Here is a 17323-nt window from a genome sequence, read left to right as displayed (position 1 = left end):
TAAGATCTATAACATCCTATACGTTCTCCAATATTCCAAATTGATCGACTAAACATTTTCTGATATTCCATGCAACAAAACTGTTTTAAGTGATTTTAGTTCAATGCATCCAGCACTGAATAACTTAGAATGAACTCCATGTTATGCCTACTAAATTATTTATGCATTTTTGACTTTCAAACACTATTTTTCATATCTTGCACTAATAATGGGTCACAATAAATGTAAGGTTTAAGATGAAGATGGTTAAAAGTAAATTTGAACGTAATTTATAGGAAGTTTTGAATTTTATATTCCAATCATTGTTTTTTGTTTTTCTCATAAAAAATTATTTCAGCCAAAGATTTTGGATATTGTTTAGAATTTTTGCAATAAATTACGTATTTGATGGTATATCTACAAAAAAATTATGATTATTTTTTGTCTTTCAACCATTGTTATTTCCATCCCTTGCAATAATAGCTGGTTATATAACAATTTGCTTTAGACAAACGTTTTTGACAGTATTTAGAAAGTTAAAAATAAGATCGACTTAGATAGTGTACATGGAGCGGAAGTTTTATTTTTGTCATTTCCACGAGGTTTTTTCAACCCATTGCAGTCTTAAAAAAAACCAAAGTTTTAGATAATTTTTAGATTTACAATTAATTGTTATATATATATTTTTGGTTTTATCACAAATAAAACGGATGTAAAATGGTACATGGTATGGAAACTGACTTTTTTATATTTATATATTTATATTTATTTTATATATTTATTTTCAACCCCTTGGGCAATCTTATCTTAAAAATTATCAAATTATTAAAAATAGTTTAGAACAAAAATTTTTGTTAAAAATTATAAGCTTTACAAACAATTCGATCGGATTTGATGATGTGCCTGCTAAAGAAGTTACGGTTTTTTTTCCCCTCCAAGTAATGTTTTTTTTCACCCCTTGCAGTTATGTTTGGTCGTATCAGAAAAAGGGTTTTGGTGTTACTCTTTAGAATGATAATACGCCCCGTACTTTCAAACGATGCGATATTTGTCATACTATGAGGGTTATAGCGACTTTTCGGTTTATCAAAAGACCGTCCCCATATTTAACCCTTTGGTGGAATTATGCCCATTAACGAACTCGATCGATATTTTTATTACTACTTTATGTATTAGCTTGGAAATGATTTGTGCAGAATTATGACAGTATCGTGACCATAAAAATATTGGTTGTCTGTAAAGTCGGTTTACGGACGATAGTTTAACGTGACAACGTCATAACAAAACATTGATGAAATGATTGCATACTTTTATGAATAAAATTGAATAATTTTGATTTAATTATTACTATCTTGTATGGATACACAGAAGGAATGAAATGAAACTAACAATTTAATTGATAAATTTACTTTTATTAGCATTCATTAATTCAAATATGTTTATTACTTTAACGAAGAGATTATTTTAACTATAACTTTTATACATGTTTGCTATTTAACTTCTTCCAATCTGTGTTATTCTGTTAAGGATAGGACGACGATAGGAAAAGTAGGAAACGAATGGGAGTGTTTCAAGTTTAATGTGCCTCGAAAAAGTCAAATCGATGGTTGTTCCAATCGAGTGGAAGAGAGATAGATGCGGCGCAAGCATACAAAGAGCATAACGGGACACAGCGTAACGGGACAATGTGCGTAACGGGACACTTTTTCGTGCGTGCAGCCGGTGTTCATCGATTTATTAGACGTTGTCACGTCAAAATGTTATATATGTTTATATAAACTTCTGAGTTAGTGATGGTTTCGTGGTCTATGGAAAATAAAACAAAATTATATATAAAATTTTCCTGAAGTCGCACAATAGCAACGGCTACAATAAGTAGTCGTACTTCGAAATATACCTAAGAATCTACAAATGAAACAAAATATAAGAAAAAAATTAATGCGTAGAGATAAACCCACAAAACAAAATTGTTTTTAAATATAGAACTGTGTTAAGGAAAAAGTAAATTACATTTAATGTACGTGTATACATACAATCACTCAGTTCGCGGGCACAGGTAGGTACTGAATGTTACACAGCGTATATTCGTGCTCTCCCACATGCGACCATTCGTGAGAAGAATCGCAATTGATACGTTTTTTTTCCTAACCTAAGTTAAAACTAAGTGTGTAAGGGAGGGGTCTAGGTAGGGAAGACTCTAAGTGCGTCTCAGGGCAAGCCCTGTACGCTCTAAACATGCGGGTTTTTAACCATGCAGAAAAGGTCACGTGCATCATGTGCTAGGAGGGGATTGGCCAGCCATGGAGAGATAAATGTCTAGTGTCTTTCTTCCAGCATCCAGACGCCACCCAAGTTTCGCTCTGGCCAATGCCGCAGCGGCCTCGGTGGTAACGTACTTGCTTGCCGCCTAGAAGCTCGGGTTTCGAGTCTCGCCGACATTCAGTTTTTATTAGTTTTTTAATAGACTAAAACAATTAATTTCTCCACTGTTTACAAATATTATACATTAAAAAATTATTTCTTATAATAATTAATACAATTATATTTAAATAAGAAATCGTGATCATATATTTTGTTTTATAAACATGAACCTAGATGATAATTATCATAAAAACATTGGAAACAAAAAAAAATTCCATCTTGCACAATTAATAAAATATTTTTGTTTACATGAACAATGTTGTTGAAGTAGACCTGTTGGGCAACATAATTCATTCAGGTATAAACTGACACGTTTGTTCATAATTTGCAGAGAAATAAGAAGGGGCAAAGTGTAGAAATTTTTTTATAAAATTGTGTGGTAAGTAAAGAAGTAAACCCTTAATTCTTTTTAAATAGAAATAAGAAACTAATAGAAAAGCAACTGATCAGGGCAGGTGAAAATTGGTTTCAACCAAATATTTTTGTAACTGTTTGGATATATTTTAAAATTTTTAATAGCAATTTAGGGACAAGCATAATTAGATATTTTTTTTACTTATATTTATCATTATACCCATTATTATTTTATATTTAAAAGAATGAATTATTAGCGTTATTTAAATACTGAGTTACATCTAATAAAAATAATAAATATAATAAAACTAATTATTTTGAAATAATACTTGTAAACAGTGGAGATATTGTTGTGTGAACATCTTTGCTCTTGGTATGAGTATTTTGTAGGAGTAATTACGTGAAAATGAAACAAAGTAGATGAATGGATAAGTGACACAAAGATGACGAACCCGCGTGTAGACACCAACGCGTAAAATGTCACTTTCGTAAACATTAGGGTGCATACCAAACGTATTGTGTCAAATGAAACTTTATGATAGTGAAACTACCATGGAATATATTTGGTAATCTTAAATATTCATAGTAAAAACTAAACCCAATTTTATATATACATAAAAAACTGGTATTACACTGTTGATAATACATAGTCTGTATCGTTAACCCCCATTGTCTCGATATTGTATGGGCGAGGCACATAGCGTCTCAACACGGACTTGTTACAAACTGCACACGTGACAGCTGACTTCACAGAACAATGACGAGGGTGGAAACAGCAGTTTCTCTCGGTAGCCATTTGGTGGGAGAAGTGTGTCAAACCGAACGTGATGAGGCTTTGCAAAAGTCTTGCATATCGACTGGCGGAAGAACGAAGAACTTGCACTTTTTACGAAGACATGCTGCACGCATTACAGCAAAAGACAAACCAATAAAAGCTGTTAGTTTTGTATAGTCAATAAATGCACAAACATCACATCACGTTACCCAATAGAAGCCTTTTTTGAGCAGCAAACAATGAGTTTATTTTCCATAGTTAAAGAGCAACAGCAAGTACTTCGTGCACCCACTAGCAGGATGCTGAACGCAAACGGAATAACAATGCACGTACAGCTCGAGGTAGTGACTGTACTGAGACAATACTTTACACAGCTGTATAAGAAACAAGAGAAACGACCAAATTTACTTCAAAAAGTGCTGCTAGAGTGTGTAAATAAATTCAGTGAAGATATTACGGAAGCAATGGAGGCAAAATGCTTGGACGTGGAAATAAAAAAAAAAAAATACAGCAATTGACAACAAATAGTTCGCCAAGCATTGATGGCATACCTTATGAATCCAACAAGGTCCTTTGGGAGAAAACTGACCACGATTTATTTGAAGTTGTTCGCGTATTCTTCCACGAGGGGAGCTATGGAAGTCCCATAAATCCTTATTATTCTAATTCCCAAAAAGCAACAAGCAGCGAAGCCCACAGACTATCAGCAACAACGCTTCTTTGTAGAGACTATGAAATAATAGCCAGGATATGCTCAAAAATGTTTAAAGTTAGGACTGAGAGATGTGATTGGTCTGGGGTAGACATGTATGGTTCCAGGAAGATCCATTATTCAGGGAGTATTCGCATTGCATTTTTCCTTAAACACAATTAAACTGGTTTAATAATCATCGGAATGGAAAAGGCCTTCGACCTGGTGATCTAATATGTTATTTCAAACAAACAGCACTTTGGGTCCCAGACACTACAATATTTTGGGTAAAAATTATGTGCACACGAATATCCTCTCTGCTGATTGTAAATGGTTCTCTTACGCACTCTATATCAATTGCGAGCTCAGTCAGACAAGGATTTCATTGTTTAATACAATTGCCATCAAACATTTATGTAGAATCTTAGACACCCAATTTCAAGGCTTTCCTTTAATCCAAATTTCATTCTAAATTAATACATATGCCAACGATATCACATGGATTATTAGATCAGATAGATGAACTCAAAACAAGCTGCAGATTGTCGAGAAATTTGACGTCGTGTATTAAATTTTCGAGTAAATTCTACAAATATGGAGGTATTGCAGCTGAGAGGCACAAAAGAGATTTTTGAAGATGTACGCCATTTTCGCTCCACGGATAAAATTAAAATACTAGATGTGCATTTTCAGGCAGCGATGGCCAGTACTGGGAAACTTAACTAGGAATAAGTGTAAAATAAAAAGCGCTCTAGTAAAACCAGCGTAAGTTACCGACAGCTGTATAATTATTTATATCTCTAACCCTTTATTGTTATTTATTTATATATCTATCTACTCTACATATGCATATTTATATTACTCTTAATCTATTTATATCACTCTCTACATCTATATATCTATATCTCTCTCCATCACACTGTATTTCTCTATCACTCTCTATCTCACTCCGTCACTCTCTGTGTCTGTTTCTTACTTTCGCTTTCTCTATATCTATCTCTATTTCTCTATCTCTCTGTCTCTCTCTCGACTCGCACGCTACCATTATTATTCGAACCATAGAAAAGAGGAACTGGCATAAAGTAGGTACTTACTGGTAATTATCCGATACTACTCGCGCGCCACCTTAGTTTTTGCTTTAAGGGTTAGTATTATCGAACTCTCACCTGGACAGTGACCTGTCTCGTGTTTTTAACATCGAGGTAAGAAGTAAGGGAGTTGGTGCATACAATCTTTGCCTTTTTAATTATTTAAGTCAAAATGAAAACGACCTCTACGCCCCCCCCCCCCCCTTTTTTTGGCTTCTCTATAGCAAAACAATATTTGATATAATGAAGTTAAACCGTAATTTAATTTATATGTGTTGGTATCATGCTTCTTTATCAATATTCACTACACGATGGCATATTTACGATTCTTCCTAACGAGTTCTTTTCAAGCTATTAAACAAATTTATAGCTTATTAGTCTTTTATACATCTAGTAAATCAGGTACTTCATAACAGACAACTGTTCCATAGACTAATATCTATATGATTTCAAAGGTAAAAATTACCAAAGCACAGTCATTCAAACCCTGCATATTTAAAAATAATAATTAAAAACTGAGAATGTTACAGTGTTACATGTTACAGTAAACATGTTAAATGTGACATGTATGTATTGTATAAGACATAAGGTTTCATAGAAGTTGAATTGACAATAGATTTGAAATTTATATCTATTCTCAGGGTAAACTGTTTCTTTCGAAACTCAACTGAGCCCGTCCCGCGGGGAATTCCCCCCCCCCCCCCCCCCCCCAAATACTAAACAACCTTCGCTTCCTCCTACCCCCTCCTTTATCATTTCCTTCCCCCCCCCCCCCACCAGTAACCCTCAACCCGAGTACTGCTGTTAGTGTATGAATACGCAAAGCTGAAACCATATCAAATTTTTTTAGAATGCTTAGTTAAACGTGTAGAAATGTCTCGTTACTCAGTATTCGCCGGATAAGCATTGTCTTCGGGAATATCGATGAAAGTGATGTCTTATAAAGCAAATATTTGGCAGGCAGTTTTGAGATCACGGAGGAGCGCTAGAGCTTACATATGAGTGGAGATATTTACAAAACAATTATTTATAACTGGACAACTGAAACAGTATAATAATCGCTATAGTCCTAGGTGCTAAACCGTTTAATTTCCTGTTAACCATATCTGTTAATTCCAAGTTGCGACGAACAAACATAGTTTCAATCGCGACTGACCGCTCTCCGCTACAACCGTCACAACTCGCTGCAGGCGGAGTGTGACCGCGCCGGAAGCTGAGAGTGGTTGCTCGCCTCGCGAGCGATTTTGCGCGAGAAACCACGACCTAGCAATGCACGCGCACATTCGCGCTACACGCTACATTTTCCCGTTCATTCTTAAGAATAAATAAGTGACCGTGTGGAACCCACTAGCTGGTCGATGGTGGGATGGTGAGACTGGAAGAGGGCCGGCCTACCTGCTGGCTGGAGGCTCGCTGGAGCTGGAGCTGGGTCGACCTCGCACCACGGCCACCAACAGCTGACTGCGGAGTGAATGACCCGCCAGCCCCGCCGCGGCTACCCCCTCCACTCCCGCGTCACAGTCGGCCGGCCGCACGCGGCTCTGCCCATTACACCGAGCCAAGCATAGAGCCAGCTCCTCGCAACAAACTGTCTTCTGCGGGGTTTCGACGGCGCATAAATGCTTCGCTAAACTTCAGCAGCGTGCGTTTTCCACTTCCGAAGTAAAAAAAAAATATATTGTCCCGTATTTGAACAGTGCTGATATCGAAAAATAATGTTGAAACTTGACGGACTAGGTTGCCGTGAATTTAAGGTACATTTCCGTAATTTTCCGTACTTGGAAGAAAGTACCAAATAGTGCCCAAAAACTCTATCGTTAAGAAATCAAAACTGTTTTCCATTCTTTTCACGTAATTTGCTAAATGTAATCAAACAACATTTTACCTGTGTTACACCTTACTGCCCAATATTTGGCTACAGATTTTTGTCTGTCAAAAAAAATTATTTTTAAAATGTGAGCAGTACTTAACAAGTGATAATAGCACAAGAGTCACAAAAATTCTTTAAAGATTGGCAAAACTATAGTGTTAAATTTGAAATAATCCAACATTATTTAAGATCTTATATAAAATGTATGCTGGGTTTCAAAGATACGGAAGAAAATTTTCAAGGTATGCAAGATTTTATTTAAATGAATCCCTACATTTACACACACGTGCGAGAAATAGTAATATTAAATTTAAAAAGAAACCTTTGTAGTTGTACGATGGGTTTTAAAATCGTAAGTTTGTAACAAATTGTTTTATATATATTAAAAAAAATTATGTGTTCAAAAATACTTCAGATTGATTTGACTATTTCAATTATTTTCTGAAAATATTTTGATTTGAAATTTTTTTTACTATATTGTTTAAATGTTTAAAAATCCTGATATTTAAATTTTTCTTGGTGATTAAATTTTAACATAATTATGTGTAGCTTTTTTTAAAAATACAATAGGGAACTATTTTAAAAACTGCCTTTAGCATTGGTCAGTAAACTGTTTAACTTTACCATACCAAAATATTTTTCTTTGAAATTTTTCTATGAGTCTAGCGAGGATGTGACTTAGTATTGCTTTAAGTTAGTATTAATAATGTAAATTAAAATCTTCGCTTTGTTCTTTCTAGTCCTTGAGAGCGCAAATTTTTTAAACATATACATATTTTTTTCAGATCTCATGACTTAACTGTTTTTCTACAAACAGTGGAAAATTGTTGTGTTATCTATAAATAAAATAGTTTCAGGTCAAACCATACACGTGGTATCAATGAAAATATTTTACATGCTGTGGTAATTATTAAAACAAAAAGAATTACAAACAGTTATGTCATACTAATAATTAATGGCTGCCATTTTTATATGAACAGCAAAAACATGCATTTTACTGTCAAATATTTTTTGAAATAATGAAAATCATATATTTTAATCATATATATTTTTAAAAATCCGTTTCGGCACAGCCTACAGGCGTAGATAGATTTCGAAGTACCTACTTATTCTGGTATTGTTCTGGAAACGTCAATAGACTTTTGGCACATTTTAAAACATAATTGTTTTGTTTTTAGATAACATTTTTAAAGTTTACAAACATTATGAATGTATTTGATATTTTATCTACTAAGGAAGTCATACATTTTTTTATTCAACCCTTATTTATCCATCGCTTGCGGTCATGACTAATCTTGTAATAATTATTTCAGTTGGAAGTTGAAGATAATATTTTAACGTTTTACAATAAATAAAAATAGTCTATATGGTACAGACTGTATATTTTCTTATTTCCATTTTTTTCAACTTCTTGCAGGAATGGTTAGTTTATCAAAAATTGTTTCAGACATAAGTTTTGGATTAAAATTATAATATTTACAAACAATTTGACCGGATTTGATAGTGTGCTTACTACGAAGTATTGTTTTTTTTTCTTTAACACCTGTTTATTCCACCCTGTGCAGTATTAGTTGGTAGTATAAAACATGTTTTTGGCAAAAATGTTTATTTTAATTTTAAGGTTTACATACAGTCTGAAAAGATTTAATAGCGTGCCTACTAAGGGAGTTAACAATTTTTTTTTGTGCTTCCATCTATTGTTTTTTTCCACCCCTTGCTATAGTTGTTGGTCGTATGAAAAATTATCTCGGCCGAAAGTTGTAGATAATATTTTTAATAAGAAATTATGATTTTGTTTTTAATTCCTCTCCTGTTTTACCCCTATTCAGCGATGGTTCGTTTTATCAAAAATAAATACAGACAAAAGTATTAGATAAAAATTAGATGATTTGCCAATAATATGAACGGATTGGACAGTGTGCCACTAAGAGAGTTATGCACTTTTTTTTCTTTTAACCCTTGGTTTTTTCCACCGCTTGCTATAATTATTGCTGTATAAAATGATTTCAAACGAATATTGTAGATAATATTTAAATGTTTTACAGTAAATAAAAACTGATTTAATAGTGTACATGGCACGGAAATGATTATTTTTTTATTTAACCCCGATTTTTTCACTCCCTTCGTTTTATAAAAAATTGTTTACGGAAAATTTTAGATAACTTTTTTACGATTTACAAACAATCTAAACAGATTAGATTTTGTGTTTACTAAGGGGGTTATAAATTTGTTTGTCCTTCAACCCTTTTTTCCCACCCCTTGCTATAATGGTTTTTTGTATAAAAAATTATTTCGAACGAAAGTTGTAGATAATAATTTAAAGTTTAACAATAAATAATAATGGATTTTATAGTGTACGTGGTCCGGAAATTATATATATATTTTTAAATTCTTCCTATATTTTTATCCCTTTTATGCAATGTTTCGCTATATCAAATATTGTCTCAAGCTAAAGTTATGTGTAAAAATTTTAAAATTTACAAATAATTTAACGGATTCGATAGTGTGCCTACTAAGGCATGTTGTTGCCACGTCCTGAATGTAGGCATAATCTCAGCCTTCCCTGAATAGACATTAACAATACAGTGTGAAGAAACTGGCACTGTTACCATGCCCTGTGAAAAAGCATCAGATTATAAATACACTGCGAAGAAAGGTACAAGTTTTCCTCCATAACCTGCTGCGAGACAACAGCCTTGCATTTGCCTCAATAAACAGACAAAAGAAAACCAGTGGGGGAAACTGGCACGTTGTCGGCCAAGCTCTGTGATGAGACATCAGCCCAGCATTTCCTCGAGTGACTGACACACACAGGGAATACAACCAGGGGAAAGTGGCACAGGTGCGTCTAACCCTGTTCTGAGGCATCACCAAGAATGTTCCTCAAGAGACAGACACAATAAATACAGTTTGGGGATTTTGGCATGTTGTCAGCCTCGCCATGGTGTAACAGCCAAGCACTTGCTTCAAGAAACAGACATGTGATGCGGAGAAACTTGCACGTTTGGCTGTGCCATGACGTGAGGCATCAGCCCAGCATTTTCCTGAAGAAACAAACACAAGCAATACAGTGAAGGAAAACTGGCACATTGTCGCCATTCCCTGTGATGAGACATGAGCGGAGACAGGCAATACAAAAGCGGAGAAACTGGCAAGAAGTGTAGAATAGTTCCTCCGAGCGGAGGGTTCCAGGTAAGGAGCCGGAGGATCCGACCACCATCTTGAATTCTGACGTCATGGCGGCCATCTTGTATTACCTGACCTTTGACCTTGACCTTCAAAATTTGTCCAAAATTCACTAAAATACGCCCAAATTTCCAAGTTTTTTGAAAGAAAAAAAAATTCCTCCAAAAAATCTAAAAAATTTGAAAAATTAAAAATCTCCCGATTTCGTGGGAAAAATTCCCATTTTAAGGGAAAATTTTCCGTTTTATTCCTTTGAAATGCCAACAGATTCGAAATTCCTAAAAACGGCTTAAATTCCTTAACGACTAGCTACTCTAAGCCGCACCTTCTCAATTAGGATGCCATTACCGCCATATTGTATTAAGATGTAACTGTTGTAATTTTCGTTACGGCCGCCATCTTGCAAATCTGTATTTTTATGCCATAAAATCAGGAAAAAATATAATATTTATAAAAAAATATTTAATTAAATTTTAATAAAAAATATTTAAAAACACCGTTGCACCTTTAGTTACGGTCGCCATCTTGGATTCTAGAAACGTTGCACATTTCGTTACGCCCGCCATCTTGGATGTGTATGACATAATCGTGGCACCATACTCTTTGGGATCTTTTAGCCCAGCATGGCCTGAAGAGATTTCGAAACACCATGGAAAAATGAAATGAGGATGGATGAACGGTGATTTAAAATTGTTTTGCTTAAAAATGTGTGACCAACCATTTACTGTTGCGGCAGACCATTTGGTAACAATAAACTGTACTTAAATCTTCTTACAAGTCAGTCCAGCACGTGGCTTTAATATATACAGAATGTTTACTTAATTAATTCTTATCACATTAGCTTCAGCCTGTTTTCATCGAGTCACTTTACACTAACGTTATTTCTCAATGCCGACTTAACGTCTTCTCTGTAGCGGGAGCCACGCGCCATTAACGAGTCCAAGGTCACGTCACAGGCAGTGTCTCTGTATCAACATTTTTACACTTAAGTCCCACAATAAGTGATAATAAGTGTTGCATGCCAGCTTACAGCATGCACTGCCAGAGGTTTTTTGTGGAATAATCCATGGCCTCTAAACCAAAAAAAGGAGGATGCTGGGGGAGGGGGGAGGGGGTAGCGACGACCCTTGTAACCCGGCCAGGCTAACGTGGCACGTGACATGCCTCCCGTCAGTGGACAGCGCGTGACGCCAGTGGCCGTGCGGGGCCGCCAGCCAGCTCCGTGTCGCGGTCCTGCCTGCTACAGTAACACTATTGATAAGTATATTGCAATTTAGGTACGCAATTATTATATTTTAAGTCTTCATGCACACAGCTATTTGTGAGTTTTCTAATGTAAGGAGACATCTATTCCAAAAACCTTTATATGAAAGGATTGCCCAAATGGGCTTCAGTATGCACAAAGCTTAACACGTATGATCCAATAATAAATGAAGTCCTCATTATTTGGAGACTCTTAGAGTGGTACAGTCATTACCATTAGTTTATGAAAGGCGAATTGCTCAGGTACAAATGGCATGTCAAAAATAGGAAACCTAATTACGACTCTTAACTAGTATATAATCAGTCCTAACTGAATGTGGGATTGGCGCAGCCACGGACAGTGTCCAGGGAGCAACGCAGCAACATCGCTTCCTGTTGCCTCGCCGGCTGTTGCCAGCACAATTACCCTTCCTTAATGACGGACCAGTCCTTGCGAGCAAGGTTGCGGTTCCTCACGGCTACAACAATTACTCCCAGCCTTCCGGCTGAGTCTCGCCAGAAGCACGCCGCATCCTTGGCATGGCCCTCACCGCACCGGCTCATCCGCAAGGCGACCACACGGCAGACCGAGCCGCAACATACTGGCTTGTGTCCTCCAGAGTTTTCCATGCGTCCCTTTGGAGATGCTTACAGGTTTCTTCTACATGAGGAACCATACTTAATGTTTTACTGTGTTGGACCCCGAATGGCGGTGCGAATGTAGGCTGAAGACTTACCCGCGCTTTTCGACAGTCAAATGATCCGACTAAAGTATGTTAGAAGGAAAAAAAATTAGGCCAGAACTTCTCGGAAAAAAATCTTGAGCTCGAAATAAAATAAAGAACACCTAAATAATTATGCGTTATTGTAAAAATAAGGGTTGTCATTTTGTCAGCAACTATATGTCAAAGTCCAGGAAATATATCGATTGTACCTCTAGATAAGGGACTTGACTGAGTATCTATGGACTTTATTGGCTAATTACTTATACAAGTAGGCTTAACCTACATTATCAATTGCACGGAGAAATTTCGTTTCCCAAATATTGCTCAATAAATTTCTAAATCTCTCCTTAGATGTCAAATAATAAGTATGTTCAAGGTATAAACTCTCCATGTCGCTTTCCGTTTAATACATCTAGCTGCTCTTGAGGACCTTGATAGAAACCTGCAAGTAAAGCAGGTAGTTGGACGCTAAATCAGGTGAAATGATTACGTTCATGACATAGCATGATTATGCTATTGATATTTAAGATGACGTAAAATTAAATTAAAGCATTATTTCTGTCTTCAGCTTTGCAGATTTGCGTTGGCAAACGATAATTATTATTTTAAAACTGAACCCAATTTCCATAATGTCCTACCATACTTTATAACTGACACTCTGATTACTACTAGAAGTTAATACCAGGCATGGCTCAATTAAAATATACGCGGAAGTCTTATTTCATCATAACTGAGAATCACGAATGTAATGCAAAAATTATACAATTAACATTTGTCTACTATCGCAACTTTAGTACATTACACATATATTCCCTATGCCAGCAAGGATGATAACACTGGTCAAACAAGACATGGATGATATCTTTTAAGAGGATTCTTGTATCGAGTGGTTGGAGAGAAAATGATCAGTTCACTACACAATGTAGGAACAGAGCTTATAGATAATGAGAAGAAAGCTTATTTACCTCCTATATTTATGCAATAAGATTATAGAGTCTTTATACAGGTAAAATAAAGTCAACTCTACATGTAATTGTTTTTTAAAATTAAAATAGAAAAATATAATACACGATCGCTACTTAATTTTTTAATACATTTATTTGAAAATAAGTGTCAGCAAAATGTTAGGCATTTCTAGTACAATTATATATTACATAAAAATAAGTAATTATTTACAGCGTATTTACTTATTTTACGGATAGTCTGCAAAACACCATTGAATAATTTTAACACGCATACATATATAATGAAGCAAACAAATGTTTCTCCATTAATAAATTTACTATTTACAATTAAAATAGAAAAATTGACAAAGAACAATCAAGAATAAGACATTACACAAGTTGTAGCCCCGCCATAGCCCACGCAGCTCTGCAACTGTTGACAATATGTCGTTACCACCACATCCGCGTGAAGAGGCGGAATGAACACAGATAGCGGAATAGGCTTGAATAAAGCTTTAATTAAGCTAGATATGACAAGCCAAAAAGCTTAAATAAATCTTGTCATGGATAGTGTGTTGGCTTGAATTGTGATTGATTCAAGATAACTGGATTTGACATGACAAGCTTGCATCAAATCAGATACGATAATCTGGCAACAATATTTCAATATCGTGATTGATTCAAGCTTGCAGCAGGCTAAACATGACAGGCTTGCGGGATACTAGTAGTGACAAGCTTTCTTCAGGCTTACCGTGACAAACTTGCAGCAGGCTTTCCGTGAAAATATTAGACAGACTTTCCTTGAAAAGTTTACAGCAGGCTTGCAGTGACTAGCTTGTACCAGTGAGGCCATTTGTGGCGGCCTCAGTCGTCTTGATTTTTATTATAACTTTTATGGTACGTAAAGGTTGTTTTAAGATCAGTAAATTGTTTTATAATATTATTTATAGTATTATATTAGTTAATGGTGTATGTAAATTATTTATTTGTTGTTTTGTTGTACGTTTATTATCCTTATTCGGTAGTGGCAACCGCTAGATTTAACCAGAACGATCGAGCGGAGTCAGGGGTGGCAGGACAGGAGGGGGGGTGACGTCACCTGACGAGAGAGGGGAGGCGCCGGCCAGCTGTTTTTGACGTTCGGACAGACTGTATGTGTTGAGCGCGGGCCGCGGAACTATGCGGGAGAGACGAGAATTGGCTTTTCAGCGATGAGCTACGAGTGCGACGTTACGTGATTAATATTGAAGATGACGGTAATGCCACGACACCCTCCGCGAAGTAACACCAGTCGGGGTGTATGAAAATGCGATATCGTGGGCCTAGTGCACTGGTCATCAATGTAGCGCGATGCTACAGGCGCTACAAGGTGAGCGGGGTTTACATCCGACCCCGGCGCACACCGACTACAGAGGTATGCCTCCAGAACAAGTAAGTGCAAGAACTGTATTTGTAACTTTTGGCTCCGCTGGTTTGACTTGCGAGCAACGTGTTTAAAACAGAGTGCGGCGATGGAAATTACTGGTAGAACTATCTAGACGTCACTATTTCGTTTTTCCACCCTCCCCTCCACCGTAATAGACTTTATGGGACTTTGGTTTATTTTAAGTATAGTGTAAGAGTGTTTGTATGCGAATGTCACCAACGAACATTAAATTTAATTATTGCAATTGAAATGGTATCACGAATTGGATTTATAGGTTGCTTTCCCTTTTTACCGTACTTAATGCTGGTCATTTTATTTCTGGTAATTCATTATATATATATGTTAACTATCACAATAAGTTTATCAGGGCTGTCGGTCAATTTAGTACGTTATTGATTGCTTTTGCGCACTGGTAAAATTTTAAGCCAGTCCATGCGCGTCTATTTAAGTTAATTTTACTACACTTTCATTTTCAATATGTCAATAGAGACGCGTATACGGGACTGGCGTGGCGGGTGCGGGCGTGTTCAACTACCCCGGTATAAGGGGGGTTGGCCACACCAGGCTTGCCGCGACCAATTGGCCAGAAAGTGTATTTTAGTAGAATAGTAAGCGACATACACCACAGGCATTGATGTCAGAGTAGAAACCAACCTAACTGTAAGGCAATGTTTAGAGCTATATTGCTTGTGATTTTTTTAATGTCATATTGCTAGGTTAACTTATACCAATGTTAATTGTTTAACTGTTTTGGTCCCTTTTAATCTGTTTTATGGCCAAGTTAAAAATTTAAATCATTTATTATTTTTGTTCATTTAGTTTGGAAAAGTGTTTAAGATGTGTTTGTGGTGCCTAACAATTTAAAAATTAATTTTTAATTACATTCACATTTTGGGGAAAAAATATTATGTTTAAATAACTCAACGACTACTTTTGATTGAGACTAGTGTATATTAACCATTGTAACGTAAAGATTTGTCCTACTGCTGTAATGATGTTAGTTGTTTACTTGTGACGTAACCGCCCGATAGAAGCGCGATGTAGGGTGCCGGCTGGGCCTGATTTGTGAGACAAGGGACGTGAACCAGAGATGGGACAAGGGACGTGAACCAGAGATGGGACAAGGGACGTGAACCAGAGATGGGACAGGGGACGTGAACCAGAGATGGGACAAGGGACGTGAACCAGTGATGGGACAAAAGACGTGAACCAGAGATGGAACAAGAGACGTGAACCAGAGATGGGACAAGGGACGTGAACCAGGGATGGGACAAGGGACGTGAACCAGAGATGGAACAAGAGACGTGAACCAGAGATGGGACAAGGGACGTGAACCAGGGATGGGACAAGGGACGTGAACCAGAGATGGGACAAGTGACGTGAACCAGTGATGGGACAAGGGACGTGAACCAAAGATGGGACAAGGGACGTGAACCATAGATGGGACAAGGGACGTGAACCAGAGATGGGTCAAGGGACGTGAACCAGAGATGGGACAAGGGACGTGAACCAGAGATGGAACAAGGGACGTGAACCAGAGATGGGACAAGGGACGTGATCCAGAGATGGGACAAGGGACGTGAACCAGTGATGGGACAAGGGACGTGAACCAGAGATGGAACAAGAGACGTGAACCAGAGATGGGACAAGGGACGTGAACCAGGGATGGGACAAGGGACGTGAACCAGAGATGGGACAAGGGACGTGAACCAGTGATGGGACAAGGGACGTGAACCAGAGATGGGACAAGGGACGTGAACCAGAGATGGAACAAGAGACGTGAACCAGAGATGGGACAAGGGACGTGAACCAGAGATGGGACAAGGGACGTGAACCAGAGATGGAACAAGGGACGTGAACCAGAGATGGGACAAGGGACGTGAACCAGAGATGGGACAAGGGACGTGAACCAGAGATGGCACAAGGGACGTGAACCAGAGATGGGACAAGGGACTTGAAACAGAGATGGGAAAAGGGACGTGAACCAGAGATGGAACAAGAGACGTGAACCAGAGATGGAACAGGGACGTGAACCAGAGATGGGACAAGGGACGTAAACCAAAGATGTGACAAGGGACGTGAACCAGAGATGGGACAAGGGACGCGAACCAGAGATGGGACAAGGGACGTGAACCAGAGATGGAACAAGAGACGTGAACCAGAGATGGGACAAGGGACGTGAACCAGAAATGGGACAAGGGACGTGAACCAGAGATGGAACAAGGGACGTGAACCAGAGATGGGACAAGGGACGTGAACCAGAGATGGGACAAGGGACGTGAACCAGAGATGGAACAAGAGACGTGAACCAGAAATGGGACAAGGGACGTGAACCAGAGATGGGAATGGGACGTGAACCAGAGATGGGACAAGGGACGTGAACCAGAGATGGCACAAAGGACGTTAACCAGAGATGGAACAAGGGACGTGAACCAGAGATTGAACAAGGGACGTGAACCAGAGATGGGACAAGGGACGTGAACCAGAGATGGGACAAGGGACGTGAACCAGAGATGGGACAAGGGACGTGAACCAGAGATGGGACAAGGGACGTGAACCAGAGATGGCTCAAGGGACATGAACCAGAGATGGAACAAGGGACGTGAACCAGAGATGGAACAA

The 17323-nt window shown here is 37.5% G+C and overlaps 1 protein-coding gene across 1 annotated transcript in view; it reads right to left on the bottom strand.

Annotated features, from left to right (window-relative positions):
- The window catches only part of LOC134539265 (serine proteinase stubble), an 80145-nt gene extending 73220 nt beyond the window's left edge, over positions 1-6925 (bottom strand). The window contains exon 1 of the mRNA XM_063381089.1: positions 6704-6925. The gene's annotated coding sequence lies outside the window, so the exon portion shown is untranslated. The remainder of the gene's footprint in view (positions 1-6703) is intronic.
- Between the last annotated feature and the right edge of the window lie 10398 nt (positions 6926-17323).

The sequence above is a fragment of the Bacillus rossius genome, chromosome 15 (assembly GCF_032445375.1).
Source record: "Bacillus rossius redtenbacheri isolate Brsri chromosome 15, Brsri_v3, whole genome shotgun sequence".
In the NCBI taxonomy this organism is placed as follows: domain Eukaryota; kingdom Metazoa; phylum Arthropoda; class Insecta; order Phasmatodea; family Bacillidae; genus Bacillus; species Bacillus rossius.
This window is presented reverse-complemented; position numbering and strand designations above follow the sequence as displayed.